Here is a 24,438-nt window from a genome sequence, read left to right on the forward strand (position 1 = left end):
GTTTGAAGGAGAATGTGCTAACCAAGTTTGCCAGGAAGTCTTTGAAAACGACAAAACAGTACGAATCGGGCGGTATGCTCCGAAATACGATAGCGCCTATCGTTCTGCAGCGGCGTACAGCTCCAAATTCGATTTGTAATCATAAATTGATTCATTTGTCCTCCCGCAGACGTTTCTCGCGCTTGTGCTGTCAAATGGACCGCGACCCGAGCGGCAGCGAGCGGCAGTCGAGCAAAGTCGGGACAAGTCGGGACGGAAGGGGAGGCAGGCGAGAATGCACCGCGCAAATTACGCAAATATCTGGAAGCGCGGCGCGTGTCAGGCAGGTGAGAAAGCTTCCGTCGGTCCAGCAGGACACCGCGCGCAAGCCCCGCGCCGGATAACAGGAACAAGGTGCGTCGCCAGCCAGTGTCGGAGGCCGCACGCACCAAACGAATGACAGGCGGTGCATCCAGCAGCTGTGTTGTGCGCCTCACCTTGGTTCGGCAGTCGCCTATGAGACGCCGAGGCGAGCGCGCACTCCGCGCCACCTTCGAGGTGGAAAGACATGCTTTGCGTCAAATGTGCCACGGAAAGCGGCGATTGCGTGTGTTGGGAGAAGAGGCGAACGCTTCTTCTGTGGCGCGGCTACAGTATAAGGACGCCAACGGCCATACCATGTTGAAAACACCGGTTCTCGTCCGATCACCGAAGTTAAGCAACATCGGGCCCGGTTAGTACTTGGATGGGTGACCGCCTGGGAACACCGGGACTACAAGCTCGTAGCGAAATGCGTCGCGGAAAATATGAAGCTCGCCCTCAAAAAAGCAATCAGCCCATGGCAGACATGTGCAGTGTTAGGCAGAAACATTTTCGACGCCGTCTGCACGTACAGAGACGTTATAGCCCACGCCGCATCCAACAGAGCGACTGCAGCGATCATCTCTGTAGACTTCCAAAAGGCCTTCGACAGGATCGGTCACCGGTACCTGCTGAAGACCTTGGCAAGACTGGGTTTTGGCTCCGAATTCGCTCAAGTCATCAAAAACATGTTAACAAATGCCACGTCAAGAGTTACTGTAAACGGCTGGACATCTACGCCGATAAAACTGGGGAAATCTGTGAGGCAAGGGTGCCCACTGTCGATGGCACTATTCACAGTAGCCCTCGACCCAGTCCTCAGGAAACTCGCTGCCACCGTCAACGGCTACAAGCTGAACGATATAAACGTGACATGTATGGCATATGCCGATGACTTGAGCATTTTCGTGGACGGTAAAGAGGACATCGACAAAGTCCTCCCAATAATAGAGTCTTTTGGGAAGGCATCTGGGGCCAAAACCAACCCCAAAAAAACCGTGCTCGTCCCGATAGGGAACGGGAAACTGAGAGAGGCCAGACCATGGTACCAGGTGACCGACAGATATAAAGTTCTAGGTGTTCAGCTGCAGGCCTGCCCACTCAAAATGGCCGCAGAGAACTGGCGGAACATCCTGAACACCACGAGAGGACTCGTCAGGACACACGCCAACAGAAACCTGACGTTGGATCAGAAAGCACAGCTGATCAACGAAACGATCCTGGCGAAGGCTTGGTACATGGCACAAGTCATGAACGTACCAACAGAAATAGGGAAGTCTATAGGAAGCGCTGTATACTACCTGCTGTGGAGGCGGGAAATTCTCAAAGTGTCGCAAGCCACCAGCACCCTCCCTAGAGAAGAAGGGGGGCTGGGCCTGATAGATGTCACGAGAAAATGCGCGGCACTGTTGCTCCACCGAGCTCTACAAATGGAGGACAGAAGTGTAGACTGTACCACGTCGTCTCTACTGAAAGAACACAGACCCGATTCCGGGGAAGCGCCGGTAGATGTCAGTAGAATACCCTACAAGATGCGCTACTTGAAGCAGATAGTAATGGACAGTAGCTACATCTCATCCACGCTAGCAGTGAAAGAGATGAGAACTGCAGCGAAAATCTATCGTGCACTGAGAGGCAAACAAGGAAGAAGCAGAACAGAGACGAATCTTCCAGACCACGACTGGCCACAAGTCTGGAAGAATCTCTCTGAGAAAGCCATACCCCCGGAAGCTAGAGACACGTGGTACAAAGTCGTACACAACAAGATACCGACGAACGAGCGCCTAGCGCGCATTGCCATGCGCGAGTCGCCGCACTGCGAAGTGTGCAACGAGATCGACACCGCGGAACACCGCTTCACATGTCCGACAAGTCAGGCGATATGGGAGACATGCAGGAAAATGGTGGCGCTCATGAACAGGGCGGATCACCGAACTATAGAAGCCACAGCCCTCACGATCCCGGCTGCAAAAGGTTTCCCACGTCCCAAACGCGTCGCGACCATGTGGACGTTCGCGATGACAGCGCACGCCATAATCGCAAAAAAACAAACGGACGGAGTGCAGTTCCTCACCGATCTCTGGGAGGAACACAAGCGAGCCAAGCGGAAAAACAACTACAGGCAGACGTTCCAGAACTACCTTCAGATAGCGCTGGACGCCGCCTTCAAGGACGCCCTCCGTCCCCACACGCCACGACCGCCTCCGACGTCTCCGCCGCCGCCGCCGCCGCCGCTGCCGCCGCCGCCGCCGCCGCCGCCGCCGGCGCCGCCGCCGCCGCCGCTGCCGCTGCCGCCGCCGTCGCCGCCGACGCTGCCGCCGCCGCCGACGCCGCCGGCGCCGCCGACACCGCTGCCGCCACACCACGCCCCCCCCTAGTCCTCCACGCCTCCGTCGTCACCGATGCAGAGACCCTCCAACGCCCCCAAAGTGTTGTGTGTTAAATGTGAGTTCGGTATAAAATTTGTGCAGTGCAACAACAGTGTCCGCAGTGCTACGGCTTCACATATAGGGCATATCCAGGTAGCGTTCTTAAAAATGTGCGAAACATCACTACGCCGAAGATGACTATGTGAGTAGACTAACAAAAGAAACATCTATATTCAATCCATATTTAATCATGTTAAACTTATCTAGAATATAGTTGTCCACTTATAGAATTATTCTTTAATTATGTTTCAAATGTGTTCCGTATCGCCCTCTCTCTCTCTCTCTCTCTCTCTCTCTCTCTCTCTCTCTCTCTCTGTCTCTCTATTTCTCTCTCTCTCCCTCTCTCGCTCTCTTCCCCTCAACCACCATCTCGTGGACACCTCGCTATATGTATATAATATTCTTTCATACATATTTGTCATTGTCCTTTGTCTCTTAAATGTAAGCCTTAGCCAATAAGACATCTCTAATAATAGCTACAAGCCACATAATGGCACCAGACCAAAAACTCGACCTAAAGTAAAGAACTTAGAAGTGTTTGAATCAATAACCCATAAAATTTAACAAAAACGCAAACAAAACTGAAAAATGAAATATTCTTGCTCCACTGACTTACAAATCAGTGCAACAGTGTAAATCAACCTGCAAATGCACAAAATATAATGAAACAGACAATTGCAACAAAGTTACATATCAGTAAAGAAAAGAAAAAGACTCGATAACTAACTGAAATTGAAATTGAAAATACCTTGGAATCTCATGACTGTATTTGTTATTTTGTAAATAAAAGTTTATTACGTTTTAAAAAAAAAAAAGGTGCTGTTGGCTCTATCTCATTTTTTCATTTTTACGTCGCTGCACCTGCCAGCCCTCTTTTCATACTAACTTTCAGGTGTTGACAAAGATGCTTCCACAAGCATTTTAAACCACTGTATCAAACGTAAGATACGAAATTGCAGTAATGGACTCAGTTTGAGCAAGAATGCGCGAAAGAAGATTGCTAGAACGCCTCGGAAATAACAACACACTACGAATCGACAGATGAGTTTTGAAATACGTCAGCGCCTACTGCTTTGTAGCAGTGCTAAATTCCACAAAGTAAATAAACAAAAACAAGCAAGCAAGCAAGCAAACAAACAAAAAAATAAGTAAATAAAATCTTCCGTTCTCGTCCGATCACCGAAGTGAAGCAACAACGTTAGGACTCAGTTGGGTGAGCGCCTGGGAACTCTGGCTGTGTTCGTTTTTCGCTTTTTAGTCGCTACTCCTGCCAGCCCTCTTTCCATACCACCTTTCTGTTGTGACAAAGAGACTTCCCTAAGCATTTTAAACGGCCGTAAGAAACGAAACTGCAGCAACTAACTCAGTTTGAAGGAGAATGTGCTAACCAAGTTTGCCAGGAAGTCTTTGAAAACGACAAAACAGTACGAATCGGGCGGTATGCTCCGAAATACGATAGCGCCTATCGTTCTGCAGCGGCGTACAGCTCCAAATTCGATTTGTAATCATAAATTGATTCATTTGTCCTCCCGCAGACGTTTCTCGCGCTTGTGCTGTCAAATGGACCGCGACCCGAGCGGCAGCGAGCGGCAGTCGAGCAAAGTCGGGACAAGTCGGGACGGAAGGGGAGGCAGGCGAGAATGCACCGCGCAAATTACGCAAATATCTGGAAGCGCGGCGCGTGTCAGGCAGGTGAGAAAGCTTCCGTCGGTCCAGCAGGACACCGCGCGCAAGCCCCGCGCCGGATAACAGGAACAAGGTGCGTCGCCAGCCAGTGTCGGAGGCCGCACGCACCAAACGAATGACAGGCGGTGCATCCAGCAGCTGTGTTGTGCGCCTCACCTTGGTTCGGCAGTCGCCTATGAGACGCCGAGGCGAGCGCGCACTCCGCGCCACCTTCGAGGTGGAAAGACATGCTTTGCGTCAAATGTGCCACGGAAAGCGGCGATTGCGTGTGTTGGGAGAAGAGGCGAACGCTTCTTCTGTGGCGCGGCTACAGTATAAGGACGCCAACGGCCATACCATGTTGAAAACACCGGTTCTCGTCCGATCACCGAAGTTAAGCAACATCGGGCCCGGTTAGTACTTGGATGGGTGACCGCCTGGGAACACCGGGACTACAAGCTCGTAGCGAAATGCGTCGCGGAAAATATGAAGCTCGCCCTCAAAAAAGCAATCAGCCCATGGCAGACATGTGCAGTGTTAGGCAGAAACATTTTCGACGCCGTCTGCACGTACAGAGACGTTATAGCCCACGCCGCATCCAACAGAGCGACTGCAGCGATCATCTCTGTAGACTTCCAAAAGGCCTTCGACAGGATCGGTCACCGGTACCTGCTGAAGACCTTGGCAAGACTGGGTTTTGGCTCCGAATTCGCTCAAGTCATCAAAAACATGTTAACAAATGCCACGTCAAGAGTTACTGTAAACGGCTGGACATCTACGCCGATAAAACTGGGGAAATCTGTGAGGCAAGGGTGCCCACTGTCGATGGCACTATTCACAGTAGCCCTCGACCCAGTCCTCAGGAAACTCGCTGCCACCGTCAACGGCTACAAGCTGAACGATATAAACGTGACATGTATGGCATATGCCGATGACTTGAGCATTTTCGTGGACGGTAAAGAGGACATCGACAAAGTCCTCCCAATAATAGAGTCTTTTGGGAAGGCATCTGGGGCCAAAACCAACCCCAAAAAAACCGTGCTCGTCCCGATAGGGAACGGGAAACTGAGAGAGGCCAGACCATGGTACCAGGTGACCGACAGATATAAAGTTCTAGGTGTTCAGCTGCAGGCCTGCCCACTCAAAATGGCCGCAGAGAACTGGCGGAACATCCTGAACACCACGAGAGGACTCGTCAGGACACACGCCAACAGAAACCTGACGTTGGATCAGAAAGCACAGCTGATCAACGAAACGATCCTGGCGAAGGCTTGGTACATGGCACAAGTCATGAACGTACCAACAGAAATAGGGAAGTCTATAGGAAGCGCTGTATACTACCTGCTGTGGAGGCGGGAAATTCTCAAAGTGTCGCAAGCCACCAGCACCCTCCCTAGAGAAGAAGGGGGGCTGGGCCTGATAGATGTCACGAGAAAATGCGCGGCACTGTTGCTCCACCGAGCTCTACAAATGGAGGACAGAAGTGTAGACTGTACCACGTCGTCTCTACTGAAAGAACACAGACCCGATTCCGGGGAAGCGCCGGTAGATGTCAGTAGAATACCCTACAAGATGCGCTACTTGAAGCAGATAGTAATGGACAGTAGCTACATCTCATCCACGCTAGCAGTGAAAGAGATGAGAACTGCAGCGAAAATCTATCGTGCACTGAGAGGCAAACAAGGAAGAAGCAGAACAGAGACGAATCTTCCAGACCACGACTGGCCACAAGTCTGGAAGAATCTCTCTGAGAAAGCCATACCCCCGGAAGCTAGAGACACGTGGTACAAAGTCGTACACAACAAGATACCGACGAACGAGCGCCTAGCGCGCATTGCCATGCGCGAGTCGCCGCACTGCGAAGTGTGCAACGAGATCGACACCGCGGAACACCGCTTCACATGTCCGACAAGTCAGGCGATATGGGAGACATGCAGGAAAATGGTGGCGCTCATGAACAGGGCGGATCACCGAACTATAGAAGCCACAGCCCTCACGATCCCGGCTGCAAAAGGTTTCCCACGTCCCAAACGCGTCGCGACCATGTGGACGTTCGCGATGACAGCGCACGCCATAATCGCAAAAAAACAAACGGACGGAGTGCAGTTCCTCACCGATCTCTGGGAGGAACACAAGCGAGCCAAGCGGAAAAACAACTACAGGCAGACGTTCCAGAACTACCTTCAGATAGCGCTGGACGCCGCCTTCAAGGACGCCCTCCGTCCCCACACGCCACGACCGCCTCCGACGTCTCCGCCGCCGCCGCCGCCGCCGCTGCCGCCGCCGCCGCCGCCGCCGCCGCCGGCGCCGCCGCCGCCGCCGCTGCCGCTGCCGCCGCCGTCGCCGCCGACGCTGCCGCCGCCGCCGACGCCGCCGGCGCCGCCGACGCCGCCGACACCGCTGCCGCCACACCACGCCCCCCCCTAGTCCTCCACGCCTCCGTCGTCACCGATGCAGAGACCCTCCAACGCCCCCAAAGTGTTGTGTGTTAAATGTGAGTTCGGTATAAAATTTGTGCAGTGCAACAACAGTGTCCGCAGTGCTACGGCTTCACATATAGGGCATATCCAGGTAGCGTTCTTAAAAATGTGCGAAACATCACTACGCCGAAGATGACTATGTGAGTAGACTAACAAAAGAAACATCTATATTCAATCCATATTTAATCATGTAAAACTTATCTAGAATATAGTTGTCCACTTATAGAATTATTCTTTAATTATGTTTCAAATGTGTTCCGTATCGCCCTCTCTCTCTCTCTCTCTCTCTCTCTCTCTCTCTCTCTCTCTCTCTCTGTCTCTCTATTTCTCTCTCTCTCCCTCTCTCGCTCTCTTCCCCTCAACCACCATCTCGTGGACACCTCGCTATATGTATATAATATTCTTTCATACATATTTGTCATTGTCCTTTGTCTCTTAAATGTAAGCCTTAGCCAATAAGACATCTCTAATAATAGCTACAAGCCACATAATGGCACCAGACCAAAAACTCGACCTAAAGTAAAGAACTTAGAAGTGTTTGAATCAATAACCCATAAAATTTAACAAAAACGCAAACAAAACTGAAAAATGAAATATTCTTGCTCCACTGACTTACAAATCAGTGCAACAGTGTAAATCAACCTGCAAATGCACAAAATATAATGAAACAGACAATTGCAACAAAGTTACATATCAGTAAAGAAAAGAAAAAGACTCGATAACTAACTGAAATTGAAATTGAAAATACCTTGGAATCTCATGACTGTATTTGTTATTTTGTAAATAAAAGTTTATTACGTTTTAAAAAAAAAAAAGGTGCTGTTGGCTCTATCTCATTTTTTCATTTTTACGTCGCTGCACCTGCCAGCCCTCTTTTCATACTAACTTTCAGGTGTTGACAAAGATGCTTCCACAAGCATTTTAAACCACTGTATCAAACGTAAGATACGAAATTGCAGTAATGGACTCAGTTTGAGCAAGAATGCGCGAAAGAAGATTGCTAGAACGCCTCGGAAATAACAACACACTACGAATCGACAGATGAGTTTTGAAATACGTCAGCGCCTACTGCTTTGTAGCAGTGCTAAATTCCACAAAGTAAATAAACAAAAACAAGCAAGCAAGCAAGCAAACAAACAAAAAAATAAGTAAATAAAATCTTCCGTTCTCGTCCGATCACCGAAGTGAAGCAACAACGTTAGGACTCAGTTGGGTGAGCGCCTGGGAACTCTGGCTGTGTTCGTTTTTCGCTTTTTAGTCGCTACTCCTGCCAGCCCTCTTTCCATACCACCTTTCTGTTGTGACAAAGAGACTTCCCTAAGCATTTTAAACGGCCGTAAGAAACGAAACTGCAGCAACTAACTCAGTTTGAAGGAGAATGTGCTAACCAAGTTTGCCAGGAAGTCTTTGAAAACGACAAAACAGTACGAATCGGGCGGTATGCTCCGAAATACGATAGCGCCTATCGTTCTGCAGCGGCGTACAGCTCCAAATTCGATTTGTAATCATAAATTGATTCATTTGTCCTCCCGCAGACGTTTCTCGCGCTTGTGCTGTCAAATGGACCGCGACCCGAGCGGCAGCGAGCGGCAGTCGAGCAAAGTCGGGACAAGTCGGGACGGAAGGGGAGGCAGGCGAGAATGCACCGCGCAAATTACGCAAATATCTGGAAGCGCGGCGCGTGTCAGGCAGGTGAGAAAGCTTCCGTCGGTCCAGCAGGACACCGCGCGCAAGCCCCGCGCCGGATAACAGGAACAAGGTGCGTCGCCAGCCAGTGTCGGAGGCCGCACGCACCAAACGAATGACAGGCGGTGCATCCAGCAGCTGTGTTGTGCGCCTCACCTTGGTTCGGCAGTCGCCTATGAGACGCCGAGGCGAGCGCGCACTCCGCGCCACCTTCGAGGTGGAAAGACATGCTTTGCGTCAAATGTGCCACGGAAAGCGGCGATTGCGTGTGTTGGGAGAAGAGGCGAACGCTTCTTCTGTGGCGCGGCTACAGTATAAGGACGCCAACGGCCATACCATGTTGAAAACACCGGTTCTCGTCCGATCACCGAAGTTAAGCAACATCGGGCCCGGTTAGTACTTGGATGGGTGACCGCCTGGGAACACCGGGACTACAAGCTCGTAGCGAAATGCGTCGCGGAAAATATGAAGCTCGCCCTCAAAAAAGCAATCAGCCCATGGCAGACATGTGCAGTGTTAGGCAGAAACATTTTCGACGCCGTCTGCACGTACAGAGACGTTATAGCCCACGCCGCATCCAACAGAGCGACTGCAGCGATCATCTCTGTAGACTTCCAAAAGGCCTTCGACAGGATCGGTCACCGGTACCTGCTGAAGACCTTGGCAAGACTGGGTTTTGGCTCCGAATTCGCTCAAGTCATCAAAAACATGTTAACAAATGCCACGTCAAGAGTTACTGTAAACGGCTGGACATCTACGCCGATAAAACTGGGGAAATCTGTGAGGCAAGGGTGCCCACTGTCGATGGCACTATTCACAGTAGCCCTCGACCCAGTCCTCAGGAAACTCGCTGCCACCGTCAACGGCTACAAGCTGAACGATATAAACGTGACATGTATGGCATATGCCGATGACTTGAGCATTTTCGTGGACGGTAAAGAGGACATCGACAAAGTCCTCCCAATAATAGAGTCTTTTGGGAAGGCATCTGGGGCCAAAACCAACCCCAAAAAAACCGTGCTCGTCCCGATAGGGAACGGGAAACTGAGAGAGGCCAGACCATGGTACCAGGTGACCGACAGATATAAAGTTCTAGGTGTTCAGCTGCAGGCCTGCCCACTCAAAATGGCCGCAGAGAACTGGCGGAACATCCTGAACACCACGAGAGGACTCGTCAGGACACACGCCAACAGAAACCTGACGTTGGATCAGAAAGCACAGCTGATCAACGAAACGATCCTGGCGAAGGCTTGGTACATGGCACAAGTCATGAACGTACCAACAGAAATAGGGAAGTCTATAGGAAGCGCTGTATACTACCTGCTGTGGAGGCGGGAAATTCTCAAAGTGTCGCAAGCCACCAGCACCCTCCCTAGAGAAGAAGGGGGGCTGGGCCTGATAGATGTCACGAGAAAATGCGCGGCACTGTTGCTCCACCGAGCTCTACAAATGGAGGACAGAAGTGTAGACTGTACCACGTCGTCTCTACTGAAAGAACACAGACCCGATTCCGGGGAAGCGCCGGTAGATGTCAGTAGAATACCCTACAAGATGCGCTACTTGAAGCAGATAGTAATGGACAGTAGCTACATCTCATCCACGCTAGCAGTGAAAGAGATGAGAACTGCAGCGAAAATCTATCGTGCACTGAGAGGCAAACAAGGAAGAAGCAGAACAGAGACGAATCTTCCAGACCACGACTGGCCACAAGTCTGGAAGAATCTCTCTGAGAAAGCCATACCCCCGGAAGCTAGAGACACGTGGTACAAAGTCGTACACAACAAGATACCGACGAACGAGCGCCTAGCGCGCATTGCCATGCGCGAGTCGCCGCACTGCGAAGTGTGCAACGAGATCGACACCGCGGAACACCGCTTCACATGTCCGACAAGTCAGGCGATATGGGAGACATGCAGGAAAATGGTGGCGCTCATGAACAGGGCGGATCACCGAACTATAGAAGCCACAGCCCTCACGATCCCGGCTGCAAAAGGTTTCCCACGTCCCAAACGCGTCGCGACCATGTGGACGTTCGCGATGACAGCGCACGCCATAATCGCAAAAAAACAAACGGACGGAGTGCAGTTCCTCACCGATCTCTGGGAGGAACACAAGCGAGCCAAGCGGAAAAACAACTACAGGCAGACGTTCCAGAACTACCTTCAGATAGCGCTGGACGCCGCCTTCAAGGACGCCCTCCGTCCCCACACGCCACGACCGCCTCCGACGTCTCCGCCGCCGCCGCCGCCGCCGCTGCCGCCGCCGCCGCCGCCGCCGCCGCCGGCGCCGCCGCCGCCGCCGCTGCCGCTGCCGCCGCCGTCGCCGCCGACGCTGCCGCCGCCGCCGACGCCGCCGGCGCCGCCGACGCCGCCGACACCGCTGCCGCCACACCACGCCCCCCCCTAGTCCTCCACGCCTCCGTCGTCACCGATGCAGAGACCCTCCAACGCCCCCAAAGTGTTGTGTGTTAAATGTGAGTTCGGTATAAAATTTGTGCAGTGCAACAACAGTGTCCGCAGTGCTACGGCTTCACATATAGGGCATATCCAGGTAGCGTTCTTAAAAATGTGCGAAACATCACTACGCCGAAGATGACTATGTGAGTAGACTAACAAAAGAAACATCTATATTCAATCCATATTTAATCATGTTAAACTTATCTAGAATATAGTTGTCCACTTATAGAATTATTCTTTAATTATGTTTCAAATGTGTTCCGTATCGCCCTCTCTCTCTCTCTCTCTCTCTCTCTCTCTCTCTCTCTCTCTCTCTGTCTCTCTATTTCTCTCTCTCTCCCTCTCTCGCTCTCTTCCCCTCAACCACCATCTCGTGGACACCTCGCTATATGTATATAATATTCTTTCATACATATTTGTCATTGTCCTTTGTCTCTTAAATGTAAGCCTTAGCCAATAAGACATCTCTAATAATAGCTACAAGCCACATAATGGCACCAGACCAAAAACTCGACCTAAAGTAAAGAACTTAGAAGTGTTTGAATCAATAACCCATAAAATTTAACAAAAACGCAAACAAAACTGAAAAATGAAATATTCTTGCTCCACTGACTTACAAATCAGTGCAACAGTGTAAATCAACCTGCAAATGCACAAAATATAATGAAACAGACAATTGCAACAAAGTTACATATCAGTAAAGAAAAGAAAAAGACTCGATAACTAACTGAAATTGAAATTGAAAATACCTTGGAATCTCATGACTGTATTTGTTATTTTGTAAATAAAAGTTTATTACGTTTTAAAAAAAAAAAAGGTGCTGTTGGCTCTATCTCATTTTTTCATTTTTACGTCGCTGCACCTGCCAGCCCTCTTTTCATACTAACTTTCAGGTGTTGACAAAGATGCTTCCACAAGCATTTTAAACCACTGTATCAAACGTAAGATACGAAATTGCAGTAATGGACTCAGTTTGAGCAAGAATGCGCGAAAGAAGATTGCTAGAACGCCTCGGAAATAACAACACACTACGAATCGACAGATGAGTTTTGAAATACGTCAGCGCCTACTGCTTTGTAGCAGTGCTAAATTCCACAAAGTAAATAAACAAAAACAAGCAAGCAAGCAAGCAAACAAACAAAAAAATAAGTAAATAAAATCTTCCGTTCTCGTCCGATCACCGAAGTGAAGCAACAACGTTAGGACTCAGTTGGGTGAGCGCCTGGGAACTCTGGCTGTGTTCGTTTTTCGCTTTTTAGTCGCTACTCCTGCCAGCCCTCTTTCCATACCACCTTTCTGTTGTGACAAAGAGACTTCCCTAAGCATTTTAAACGGCCGTAAGAAACGAAACTGCAGCAACTAACTCAGTTTGAAGGAGAATGTGCTAACCAAGTTTGCCAGGAAGTCTTTGAAAACGACAAAACAGTACGAATCGGGCGGTATGCTCCGAAATACGATAGCGCCTATCGTTCTGCAGCGGCGTACAGCTCCAAATTCGATTTGTAATCATAAATTGATTCATTTGTCCTCCCGCAGACGTTTCTCGCGCTTGTGCTGTCAAATGGACCGCGACCCGAGCGGCAGCGAGCGGCAGTCGAGCAAAGTCGGGACAAGTCGGGACGGAAGGGGAGGCAGGCGAGAATGCACCGCGCAAATTACGCAAATATCTGGAAGCGCGGCGCGTGTCAGGCAGGTGAGAAAGCTTCCGTCGGTCCAGCAGGACACCGCGCGCAAGCCCCGCGCCGGATAACAGGAACAAGGTGCGTCGCCAGCCAGTGTCGGAGGCCGCACGCACCAAACGAATGACAGGCGGTGCATCCAGCAGCTGTGTTGTGCGCCTCACCTTGGTTCGGCAGTCGCCTATGAGACGCCGAGGCGAGCGCGCACTCCGCGCCACCTTCGAGGTGGAAAGACATGCTTTGCGTCAAATGTGCCACGGAAAGCGGCGATTGCGTGTGTTGGGAGAAGAGGCGAACGCTTCTTCTGTGGCGCGGCTACAGTATAAGGACGCCAACGGCCATACCATGTTGAAAACACCGGTTCTCGTCCGATCACCGAAGTTAAGCAACATCGGGCCCGGTTAGTACTTGGATGGGTGACCGCCTGGGAACACCGGGACTACAAGCTCGTAGCGAAATGCGTCGCGGAAAATATGAAGCTCGCCCTCAAAAAAGCAATCAGCCCATGGCAGACATGTGCAGTGTTAGGCAGAAACATTTTCGACGCCGTCTGCACGTACAGAGACGTTATAGCCCACGCCGCATCCAACAGAGCGACTGCAGCGATCATCTCTGTAGACTTCCAAAAGGCCTTCGACAGGATCGGTCACCGGTACCTGCTGAAGACCTTGGCAAGACTGGGTTTTGGCTCCGAATTCGCTCAAGTCATCAAAAACATGTTAACAAATGCCACGTCAAGAGTTACTGTAAACGGCTGGACATCTACGCCGATAAAACTGGGGAAATCTGTGAGGCAAGGGTGCCCACTGTCGATGGCACTATTCACAGTAGCCCTCGACCCAGTCCTCAGGAAACTCGCTGCCACCGTCAACGGCTACAAGCTGAACGATATAAACGTGACATGTATGGCATATGCCGATGACTTGAGCATTTTCGTGGACGGTAAAGAGGACATCGACAAAGTCCTCCCAATAATAGAGTCTTTTGGGAAGGCATCTGGGGCCAAAACCAACCCCAAAAAAACCGTGCTCGTCCCGATAGGGAACGGGAAACTGAGAGAGGCCAGACCATGGTACCAGGTGACCGACAGATATAAAGTTCTAGGTGTTCAGCTGCAGGCCTGCCCACTCAAAATGGCCGCAGAGAACTGGCGGAACATCCTGAACACCACGAGAGGACTCGTCAGGACACACGCCAACAGAAACCTGACGTTGGATCAGAAAGCACAGCTGATCAACGAAACGATCCTGGCGAAGGCTTGGTACATGGCACAAGTCATGAACGTACCAACAGAAATAGGGAAGTCTATAGGAAGCGCTGTATACTACCTGCTGTGGAGGCGGGAAATTCTCAAAGTGTCGCAAGCCACCAGCACCCTCCCTAGAGAAGAAGGGGGGCTGGGCCTGATAGATGTCACGAGAAAATGCGCGGCACTGTTGCTCCACCGAGCTCTACAAATGGAGGACAGAAGTGTAGACTGTACCACGTCGTCTCTACTGAAAGAACACAGACCCGATTCCGGGGAAGCGCCGGTAGATGTCAGTAGAATACCCTACAAGATGCGCTACTTGAAGCAGATAGTAATGGACAGTAGCTACATCTCATCCACGCTAGCAGTGAAAGAGATGAGAACTGCAGCGAAAATCTATCGTGCACTGAGAGGCAAACAAGGAAGAAGCAGAACAGAGACGAATCTTCCAGACCACGACTGGCCACAAGTCTGGAAGAATCTCTCTGAGAAAGCCATACCCCCGGAAGCTAGAGACACGTGGTACAAAGTCGTACACAACAAGATACCGACGAACGAGCGCCTAGCGCGCATTGCCATGCGCGAGTCGCCGCACTGCGAAGTGTGCAACGAGATCGACACCGCGGAACACCGCTTCACATGTCCGACAAGTCAGGCGATATGGGAGACATGCAGGAAAATGGTGGCGCTCATGAACAGGGCGGATCACCGAACTATAGAAGCCACAGCCCTCACGATCCCGGCTGCAAAAGGTTTCCCACGTCCCAAACGCGTCGCGACCATGTGGACGTTCGCGATGACAGCGCACGCCATAATCGCAAAAAAACAAACGGACGGAGTGCAGTTCCTCACCGATCTCTGGGAGGAACACAAGCGAGCCAAGCGGAAAAACAACTACAGGCAGACGTTCCAGAACTACCTTCAGATAGCGCTGGACGCCGCCTTCAAGGACGCCCTCCGTCCCCACACGCCACGACCGCCTCCGACGTCTCCGCCGCCGCCGCCGCCGCCGCTGCCGCCGCCGCCGCCGCCGCCGCCGCCGCCGGCGCCGCCGCCGCCGCCGCTGCCGCTGCCGCCGCCGTCGCCGCCGACGCTGCCGCCGCCGCCGACGCCGCCGGCGCCGCCGACGCCGCCGACACCGCTGCCGCCACACCACGCCCCCCCCTAGTCCTCCACGCCTCCGTCGTCACCGATGCAGAGACCCTCCAACGCCCCCAAAGTGTTGTGTGTTAAATGTGAGTTCGGTATAAAATTTGTGCAGTGCAACAACAGTGTCCGCAGTGCTACGGCTTCACATATAGGGCATATCCAGGTAGCGTTCTTAAAAATGTGCGAAACATCACTACGCCGAAGATGACTATGTGAGTAGACTAACAAAAGAAACATCTATATTCAATCCATATTTAATCATGTAAAACTTATCTAGAATATAGTTGTCCACTTATAGAATTATTCTTTAATTATGTTTCAAATGTGTTCCGTATCGCCCTCTCTCTCTCTCTCTCTCTCTCTCTCTCTCTCTCTCTCTCTCTCTCTGTCTCTCTATTTCTCTCTCTCTCCCTCTCTCGCTCTCTTCCCCTCAACCACCATCTCGTGGACACCTCGCTATATGTATATAATATTCTTTCATACATATTTGTCATTGTCCTTTGTCTCTTAAATGTAAGCCTTAGCCAATAAGACATCTCTAATAATAGCTACAAGCCACATAATGGCACCAGACCAAAAACTCGACCTAAAGTAAAGAACTTAGAAGTGTTTGAATCAATAACCCATAAAATTTAACAAAAACGCAAACAAAACTGAAAAATGAAATATTCTTGCTCCACTGACTTACAAATCAGTGCAACAGTGTAAATCAACCTGCAAATGCACAAAATATAATGAAACAGACAATTGCAACAAAGTTACATATCAGTAAAGAAAAGAAAAAGACTCGATAACTAACTGAAATTGAAATTGAAAATACCTTGGAATCTCATGACTGTATTTGTTATTTTGTAAATAAAAGTTTATTACGTTTTAAAAAAAAAAAAGGTGCTGTTGGCTCTATCTCATTTTTTCATTTTTACGTCGCTGCACCTGCCAGCCCTCTTTTCATACTAACTTTCAGGTGTTGACAAAGATGCTTCCACAAGCATTTTAAACCACTGTATCAAACGTAAGATACGAAATTGCAGTAATGGACTCAGTTTGAGCAAGAATGCGCGAAAGAAGATTGCTAGAACGCCTCGGAAATAACAACACACTACGAATCGACAGATGAGTTTTGAAATACGTCAGCGCCTACTGCTTTGTAGCAGTGCTAAATTCCACAAAGTAAATAAACAAAAACAAGCAAGCAAGCAAGCAAACAAACAAAAAAATAAGTAAATAAAATCTTCCGTTCTCGTCCGATCACCGAAGTGAAGCAACAACGTTAGGACTCAGTTGGGTGAGCGCCTGGGAACTCTGGCTGTGTTCGTTTTTCGCTTTTTAGTCGCTACTCCTGCCAGCCCTCTTTCCATACCACCTTTCTGTTGTGACAAAGAGACTTCCCTAAGCATTTTAAACGGCCGTAAGAAACGAAACTGCAGCAACTAACTCAGTTTGAAGGAGAATGTGCTAACCAAGTTTGCCAGGAAGTCTTTGAAAACGACAAAACAGTACGAATCGGGCGGTATGCTCCGAAATACGATAGCGCCTATCGTTCTGCAGCGGCGTACAGCTCCAAATTCGATTTGTAATCATAAATTGATTCATTTGTCCTCCCGCAGACGTTTCTCGCGCTTGTGCTGTCAAATGGACCGCGACCCGAGCGGCAGCGAGCGGCAGTCGAGCAAAGTCGGGACAAGTCGGGACGGAAGGGGAGGCAGGCGAGAATGCACCGCGCAAATTACGCAAATATCTGGAAGCGCGGCGCGTGTCAGGCAGGTGAGAAAGCTTCCGTCGGTCCAGCAGGACACCGCGCGCAAGCCCCGCGCCGGATAACAGGAACAAGGTGCGTCGCCAGCCAGTGTCGGAGGCCGCACGCACCAAACGAATGACAGGCGGTGCATCCAGCAGCTGTGTTGTGCGCCTCACCTTGGTTCGGCAGTCGCCTATGAGACGCCGAGGCGAGCGCGCACTCCGCGCCACCTTCGAGGTGGAAAGACATGCTTTGCGTCAAATGTGCCACGGAAAGCGGCGATTGCGTGTGTTGGGAGAAGAGGCGAACGCTTCTTCTGTGGCGCGGCTACAGTATAAGGACGCCAACGGCCATACCATGTTGAAAACACCGGTTCTCGTCCGATCACCGAAGTTAAGCAACATCGGGCCCGGTTAGTACTTGGATGGGTGACCGCCTGGGAACACCGGGACTACAAGCTCGTAGCGAAATGCGTCGCGGAAAATATGAAGCTCGCCCTCAAAAAAGCAATCAGCCCATGGCAGACATGTGCAGTGTTAGGCAGAAACATTTTCGACGCCGTCTGCACGTACAGAGACGTTATAGCCCACGCCGCATCCAACAGAGCGACTGCAGCGATCATCTCTGTAGACTTCCAAAAGGCCTTCGACAGGATCGGTCACCGGTACCTGCTGAAGACCTTGGCAAGACTGGGTTTTGGCTCCGAATTCGCTCAAGTCATCAAAAACATGTTAACAAATGCCACGTCAAGAGTTACTGTAAACGGCTGGACATCTACGCCGATAAAACTGGGGAAATCTGTGAGGCAAGGGTGCCCACTGTCGATGGCACTATTCACAGTAGCCCTCGACCCAGTCCTCAGGAAACTCGCTGCCACCGTCAACGGCTACAAGCTGAACGATATAAACGTGACATGTATGGCATATGCCGATGACTTGAGCATTTTCGTGGACGGTAAAGAGGACATCGACAAAGTCCTCCCAATAATAGAGTCTTTTGGGAAGGCATCTGGGGCCAAAACCAACCCCAAAAAAACCGTGCTCGTCCCGATAGGGAACGGGAAACTGAGAGAGGCCAGACCATGGTACCAGGTGACCGACAGATATAAAGTTCTAGGTGTTCAGCTGCAGGCCTGCCCACTCAAAATGGCCGCAGAGAACTGGCGGAACATCCTGAACACCACGAGAGGACTCGTCAGGACACACGCCAACAGAAACCTGACGTTGGATCAGAAAGCACAGCTGATCAACGAAACGATCCTGGCGAAGGCTTGGTACATGGCACAAGTCATGAACGTACCAACAGAAATAGGGAAGTCTATAGGAAGCGCTGTATACTACCTGCTGTGGAGGCGGGAAATTCTCAAAGTGTCGCAAGCCACCAGCACCCTCCCTAGAGAAGAAGGGGGGCTGGGCCTGATAGATGTCACGAGAAAATGCGCGGCACTGTTGCTCCACCGAGCTCTACAAATGGAGGACAGAAGTGTAGACTGTACCACGTCGTCTCTACTGAAAGAACACAGACCCGATTCCGGGGAAGCGCCGGTAGATGTCAGTAGAATACCCTACAAGATGCGCTACTTGAAGCAGATAGTAATGGACAGTAGCTACATCTCATCCACGCTAGCAGTGAAAGAGATGAGAACTGCAGCGAAAATCTATCGTGCACTGAGAGGCAAACAAGGAAGAAGCAGAACAGAGACGAATCTTCCAGACCACGACTGGCCACAAGTCTGGAAGAATCTCTCTGAGAAAGCCATACCCCCGGAAGCTAGAGACACGTGGTACAAAGTCGTACACAACAAGATACCGACGAACGAGCGCCTAGCGCGCATTGCCATGCGCGAGTCGCCGCACTGCGAAGTGTGCAACGAGATCGACACCGCGGAACACCGCTTCACATGTCCGACAAGTCAGGCGATATGGGAGACATGCAGGAAAATGGTGGCGCTCATGAACAGGGCGGATCACCGAACTATAGAAGCCACAGCCCTCACGATCCCGGCTGCAAAAGGTTTCCCACGTCCCAAACGCGTCGCGACCATGTGGACGTTCGCGATGACAGCGCACGCCATAATCGCAAAAAAACAAACGGACGGAGTGCAGTTCCTCACCGATCTCTGGGAGGAACACAAGCGAGCCAAGCGGAAAAACAACTACAGGCAGACGTTCCAGAACTACCTTCAGATAGCGCTGGACGCCGCCTTCAAGGACGCCCTCCGTCCCCACACGCCACGACCGCCTCCGACGTCTCCGCCGCCGCCGCCGCCGCCGCTGCCGCCGCCGCCGCCGCCGCCGCCGCCGGCGCCGCCGCCGCCGCCGCTGCCGCTGCCGCCGCCGTCGCCGCCGACGCTGCCGCCGCCGCCGACGCCGCCGGCGCCGCCGACGCCGCCGACACCGCTGCCGCCACACCACGCCCCCCCCTAGTCCTCCACGCCTCCGTCGTCACCGATGCAGAGACCCTCCAACGCCCCCAAAGTGTTGTGTGTTAAATGTGAGTTCGGTATAAAATTTGTGCAGTGCAACAACAGTGTCCGCAGTGCTACGGCTTCACATATAGGGCATATCCAGGTAGCGTTCTTAAAAATGTGCGAAACATCACTACGCCGAAGATGACTATGTGAGTAGACTAACAAAAGAAACATCTATATTCAATCCATATTTAATCATGTTAAACTTATCTAGAATATAGTTGTCCACTTATAGAATTATTCTTTAATTATGTTTCAAATGTGTTCCGTATCGCCCTCTCTCTCTCTCTCTCTCTCTCTCTCTCTCTCTCTCTCTCTCTGTCTCTCTATTTCTCTCTCTCTCCCTCTCTCGCTCTCTTCCCCTCAACCACCATCTCGTGGACACCTCGCTATATGTATATAATATTCTTTCATACATATTTGTCATTGTCCTTTGTCTCTTAAATGTAAGCCTTAGCCAATAAGACATCTCTAATAATAGCTACAAGCCACATAATGGCACCAGACCAAAAACTCGACCTAAAGTAAAGAACTTAGAAGTGTTTGAATCAATAACCCATAAAATTTAACAAAAACGCAAACAAAACTGAAAAATGAAATATTCTTGCTCCACTGACTTACAAATCAGTGCAACAGTGTAAATCAACCTGCAAATGCACAAAATATAATGAAACAGACAATTGCAACAAAGTTACATATCAGTAAAGAAAAGAAAAAGACTCGATAACTAACTGAAATTGAAATTGAAAATACCTTGGAATCTCATGACTGTATTTGTTATTTTGTAAATAAAAGTTTATTACGTTTTAAAAAAAAAAAAGGTGCTGTTGGCTCTATCTCATTTTTTCATTTTTACGTCGCTGCACCTGCCAGCCCTCTTTTCATACTAACTTTCAGGTGTTGACAAAGATGCTTCCACAAGCATTTTAAACCACTGTATCAAACGTAAGATACGAAATTGCAGTAATGGACTCAGTTTGAGCAAGAATGCGCGAAAGAAGATTGCTAGAACGCCTCGGAAATAACAACACACTACGAATCGACAGATGAGTTTTGAAATACGTCAGCGCCTACTGCTTTGTAGCAGTGCTAAATTCCACAAAGTAAATAAACAAAAACAAGCAAGCAAGCAAGCAAACAAACAAAAAAATAAGTAAATAAAATCTTCCGTTCTCGTCCGATCACCGAAGTGAAGCAACAACGTTAGGACTCAGTTGGGTGAGCGCCTGGGAACTCTGGCTGTGTTCGTTTTTCGCTTTTTAGTCGCTACTCCTGCCAGCCCTCTTTCCATACCACCTTTCTGTTGTGACAAAGAGACTTCCCTAAGCATTTTAAACGGCCGTAAGAAACGAAACTGCAGCAACTAACTCAGTTTGAAGGAGAATGTGCTAACCAAGTTTGCCAGGAAGTCTTTGAAAACGACAAAACAGTACGAATCGGGCGGTATGCTCCGAAATACGATAGCGCCTATCGTTCTGCAGCGGCGTACAGCTCCAAATTCGATTTGTAATCATAAATTGATTCATTTGTCCTCCCGCAGACGTTTCTCGCGCTTGTGCTGTCAAATGGACCGCGACCCGAGCGGCAGCGAGCGGCAGTCGAGCAAAGTCGGGACAAGTCGGGACGGAAGGGGAGGCAGGCGAGAATGCACCGCGCAAATTACGCAAATATCTGGAAGCGCGGCGCGTGTCAGGCAGGTGAGAAAGCTTCCGTCGGTCCAGCAGGACACCGCGCGCAAGCCCCGCGCCGGATAACAGGAACAAGGTGCGTCGCCAGCCAGTGTCGGAGGCCGCACGCACCAAACGAATGACAGGCGGTGCATCCAGCAGCTGTGTTGTGCGCCTCACCTTGGTTCGGCAGTCGCCTATGAGACGCCGAGGCGAGCGCGCACTCCGCGCCACCTTCGAGGTGGAAAGACATGCTTTGCGTCAAATGTGCCACGGAAAGCGGCGATTGCGTGTGTTGGGAGAAGAGGCGAACGCTTCTTCTGTGGCGCGGCTACAGTATAAGGACGCCAACGGCCATACCATGTTGAAAACACCGGTTCTCGTCCGATCACCGAAGTTAAGCAACATCGGGCCCGGTTAGTACTTGGATGGGTGACCGCCTGGGAACACCGGGACTACAAGCTCGTAGCGAAATGCGTCGCGGAAAATATGAAGCTCGCCCTCAAAAAAGCAATCAGCCCATGGCAGACATGTGCAGTGTTAGGCAGAAACATTTTCGACGCCGTCTGCACGTACAGAGACGTTATAGCCCACGCCGCATCCAACAGAGCGACTGCAGCGATCATCTCTGTAGACTTCCAAAAGGCCTTCGACAGGATCGGTCACCGGTACCTGCTGAAGACCTTGGCAAGACTGGGTTTTGGCTCCGAATTCGCTCAAGTCATCAAAAACATGTTAACAAATGCCACGTCAAGAGTTACTGTAAACGGCTGGACATCTACGCCGATAAAACTGGGGAAATCTGTGAGGCAAGGGTGCCCACTGTCGATGGCACTATTCACAGTAGCCCTCGACCCAGTCCTCAGGAAACTCGCTGCCACCGTCAACGGCTACAAGCTGAACGATATAAACGTGACATGTATGGCATATGCCGATGACTTGAGCATTTTCGTGGACGGTAAAGAGGACATCGACAAAGTCCTCCCAATAATAGAGTCTTTTGGGAAGGCATCTGGGGCCAAAACCAACCCCAAAAAAACCGTGCTCGTCCCGATAGGGAACGGGAAACTGAGAGAGGCCAGACCATGGTACCAGGTGACCGACAGATATAAAGTTCTAGGTGTTCAGCTGCAGGCCTGCCCACTCAAAATGGCCGCAGAGAACTGGCGGAACATCCTGAACACCACGAGAGGACTCGTCAGGACACACGCCAACAGAAACCTGACGTTGGATCAGAAAGCACAGCTGATCAACGAAACGATCCTGGCGAAGGCTTGGTACATGGCACAAGTCATGAACGTACCAACAGAAATAGGGAAGTCTATAGGAAGCGCTGTATACTACCTGCTGTGGAGGCGGGAAATTCTCAAAGTGTCGCAAGCCACCAGCACCCTCCCTAGAGAAGAAGGGGGGCTGGGCCTGATAGATGTCACGAGAAAATGCGCGGCACTGTTGCTCCACCGAGCTCTACAAATGGAGGACAGAAGTGTAGACTGTACCACGTCGTCTCTACTGAAAGAACACAGACCCGATTCCGGGGAAGCGCCGGTAGATGTCAGTAGAATACCCTACAAGATGCGCTACTTGAAGCAGATAGTAATGGACAGTAGCTACATCTCATCCACGCTAGCAGTGAAAGAGATGAGAACTGCAGCGAAAATCTATCGTGCACTGAGAGGCAAACAAGGAAGAAGCAGAACAGAGACGAATCTTCCAGACCACGACTGGCCACAAGTCTGGAAGAATCTCTCTGAGAAAGCCATACCCCCGGAAGCTAGAGACACGTGGTACAAAGTCGTACACAACAAGATACCGACGAACGAGCGCCTAGCGCGCATTGCCATGCGCGAGTCGCCGCACTGCGAAGTGTGCAACGAGATCGACACCGCGGAACACCGCTTCACATGTCCGACAAGTCAGGCGATATGGGAGACATGCAGGAAAATGGTGGCGCTCATGAACAGGGCGGATCACCGAACTATAGAAGCCACAGCCCTCACGATCCCGGCTGCAAAAGGTTTCCCACGTCCCAAACGCGTCGCGACCATGTGGACGTTCGCGATGACAGCGCACGCCATAATCGCAAAAAAACAAACGGACGGAGTGCAGTTCCTCACCGATCTCTGGGAGGAACACAAGCGAGCCAAGCGGAAAAACAACTACAGGCAGACGTTCCAGAACTACCTTCAGATAGCGCTGGACGCCGCCTTCAAGGACGCCCTCCGTCCCCACACGCCACGACCGCCTCCGACGTCTCCGCCGCCGCCGCCGCCGCCGCTGCCGCCGCCGCCGCCGCCGCCGCCGCCGGCGCCGCCGCCGCCGCCGCTGCCGCTGCCGCCGCCGTCGCCGCCGACGCTGCCGCCGCCGCCGACGCCGCCGGCGCCGCCGACGCCGCCGACACCGCTGCCGCCACACCACGCCCCCCCCTAGTCCTCCACGCCTCCGTCGTCACCGATGCAGAGACCCTCCAACGCCCCCAAAGTGTTGTGTGTTAAATGTGAGTTCGGTATAAAATTTGTGCAGTGCAACAACAGTGTCCGCAGTGCTACGGCTTCACATATAGGGCATATCCAGGTAGCGTTCTTAAAAATGTGCGAAACATCACTACGCCGAAGATGACTATGTGAGTAGACTAACAAAAGAAACATCTATATTCAATCCATATTTAATCATGTTAAACTTATCTAGAATATAGTTGTCCACTTATAGAATTATTCTTTAATTATGTTTCAAATGTGTTCCGTATCGCCCTCTCTCTCTCTCTCTCTCTCTCTCTCTCTCTCTCTCTCTCTCTGTCTCTCTATTTCTCTCTCTCTCCCTCTCTCGCTCTCTTCCCCTCAACCACCATCTCGTGGACACCTCGCTATATGTATATAATATTCTTTCATACATATTTGTCATTGTCCTTTGTCTCTTAAATGTAAGCCTTAGCCAATAAGACATCTCTAATAATAGCTACAAGCCACATAATGGCACCAGACCAAAAACTCGACCTAAAGTAAAGAACTTAGAAGTGTTTGAATCAATAACCCATAAAATTTAACAAAAACGCAAACAAAACTGAAAAATGAAATATTCTTGCTCCACTGACTTACAAATCAGTGCAACAGTGTAAATCAACCTGCAAATGCACAAAATATAATGAAACAGACAATTGCAACAAAGTTACATATCAGTAAAGAAAAGAAAAAGACTCGATAACTAACTGAAATTGAAATTGAAAATACCTTGGAATCTCATGACTGTATTTGTTATTTTGTAAATAAAAGTTTATTACGTTTTAAAAAAAAAAAAGGTGCTGTTGGCTCTATCTCATTTTTTCATTTTTACGTCGCTGCACCTGCCAGCCCTCTTTTCATACTAACTTTCAGGTGTTGACAAAGATGCTTCCACAAGCATTTTAAACCACTGTATCAAACGTAAGATACGAA

The 24,438-nt window shown here is 50.5% G+C and overlaps 6 pseudogenes; all 6 read left to right on the forward strand.

Moving 5' to 3' along the window:
- Positions 1–642: 642 nt before the first annotated feature.
- On the forward strand, positions 643–760 carry LOC124580620 (annotated as a pseudogene).
- Positions 761–4,776: 4,016 nt separating this feature from the next.
- Positions 4,777–4,894, forward strand: LOC124580621 (annotated as a pseudogene).
- Positions 4,895–8,921: 4,027 nt separating this feature from the next.
- LOC124580623 lies at positions 8,922–9,039 on the forward strand (annotated as a pseudogene).
- Positions 9,040–13,064: 4,025 nt separating this feature from the next.
- LOC124580624 lies at positions 13,065–13,182 on the forward strand (annotated as a pseudogene).
- A 4,030-nt stretch (positions 13,183–17,212) lies between these two features.
- Positions 17,213–17,330, forward strand: LOC124580625 (annotated as a pseudogene).
- A 4,023-nt stretch (positions 17,331–21,353) lies between these two features.
- LOC124580627 lies at positions 21,354–21,471 on the forward strand (annotated as a pseudogene).
- The last annotated feature ends 2,967 nt before the right edge of the window (positions 21,472–24,438 follow it).

Source organism: Schistocerca americana, unplaced genomic scaffold (genome assembly GCF_021461395.2).
Source record: "Schistocerca americana isolate TAMUIC-IGC-003095 unplaced genomic scaffold, iqSchAmer2.1 HiC_scaffold_338, whole genome shotgun sequence".
NCBI lineage: Eukaryota > Metazoa > Arthropoda > Insecta > Orthoptera > Acrididae > Schistocerca > Schistocerca americana.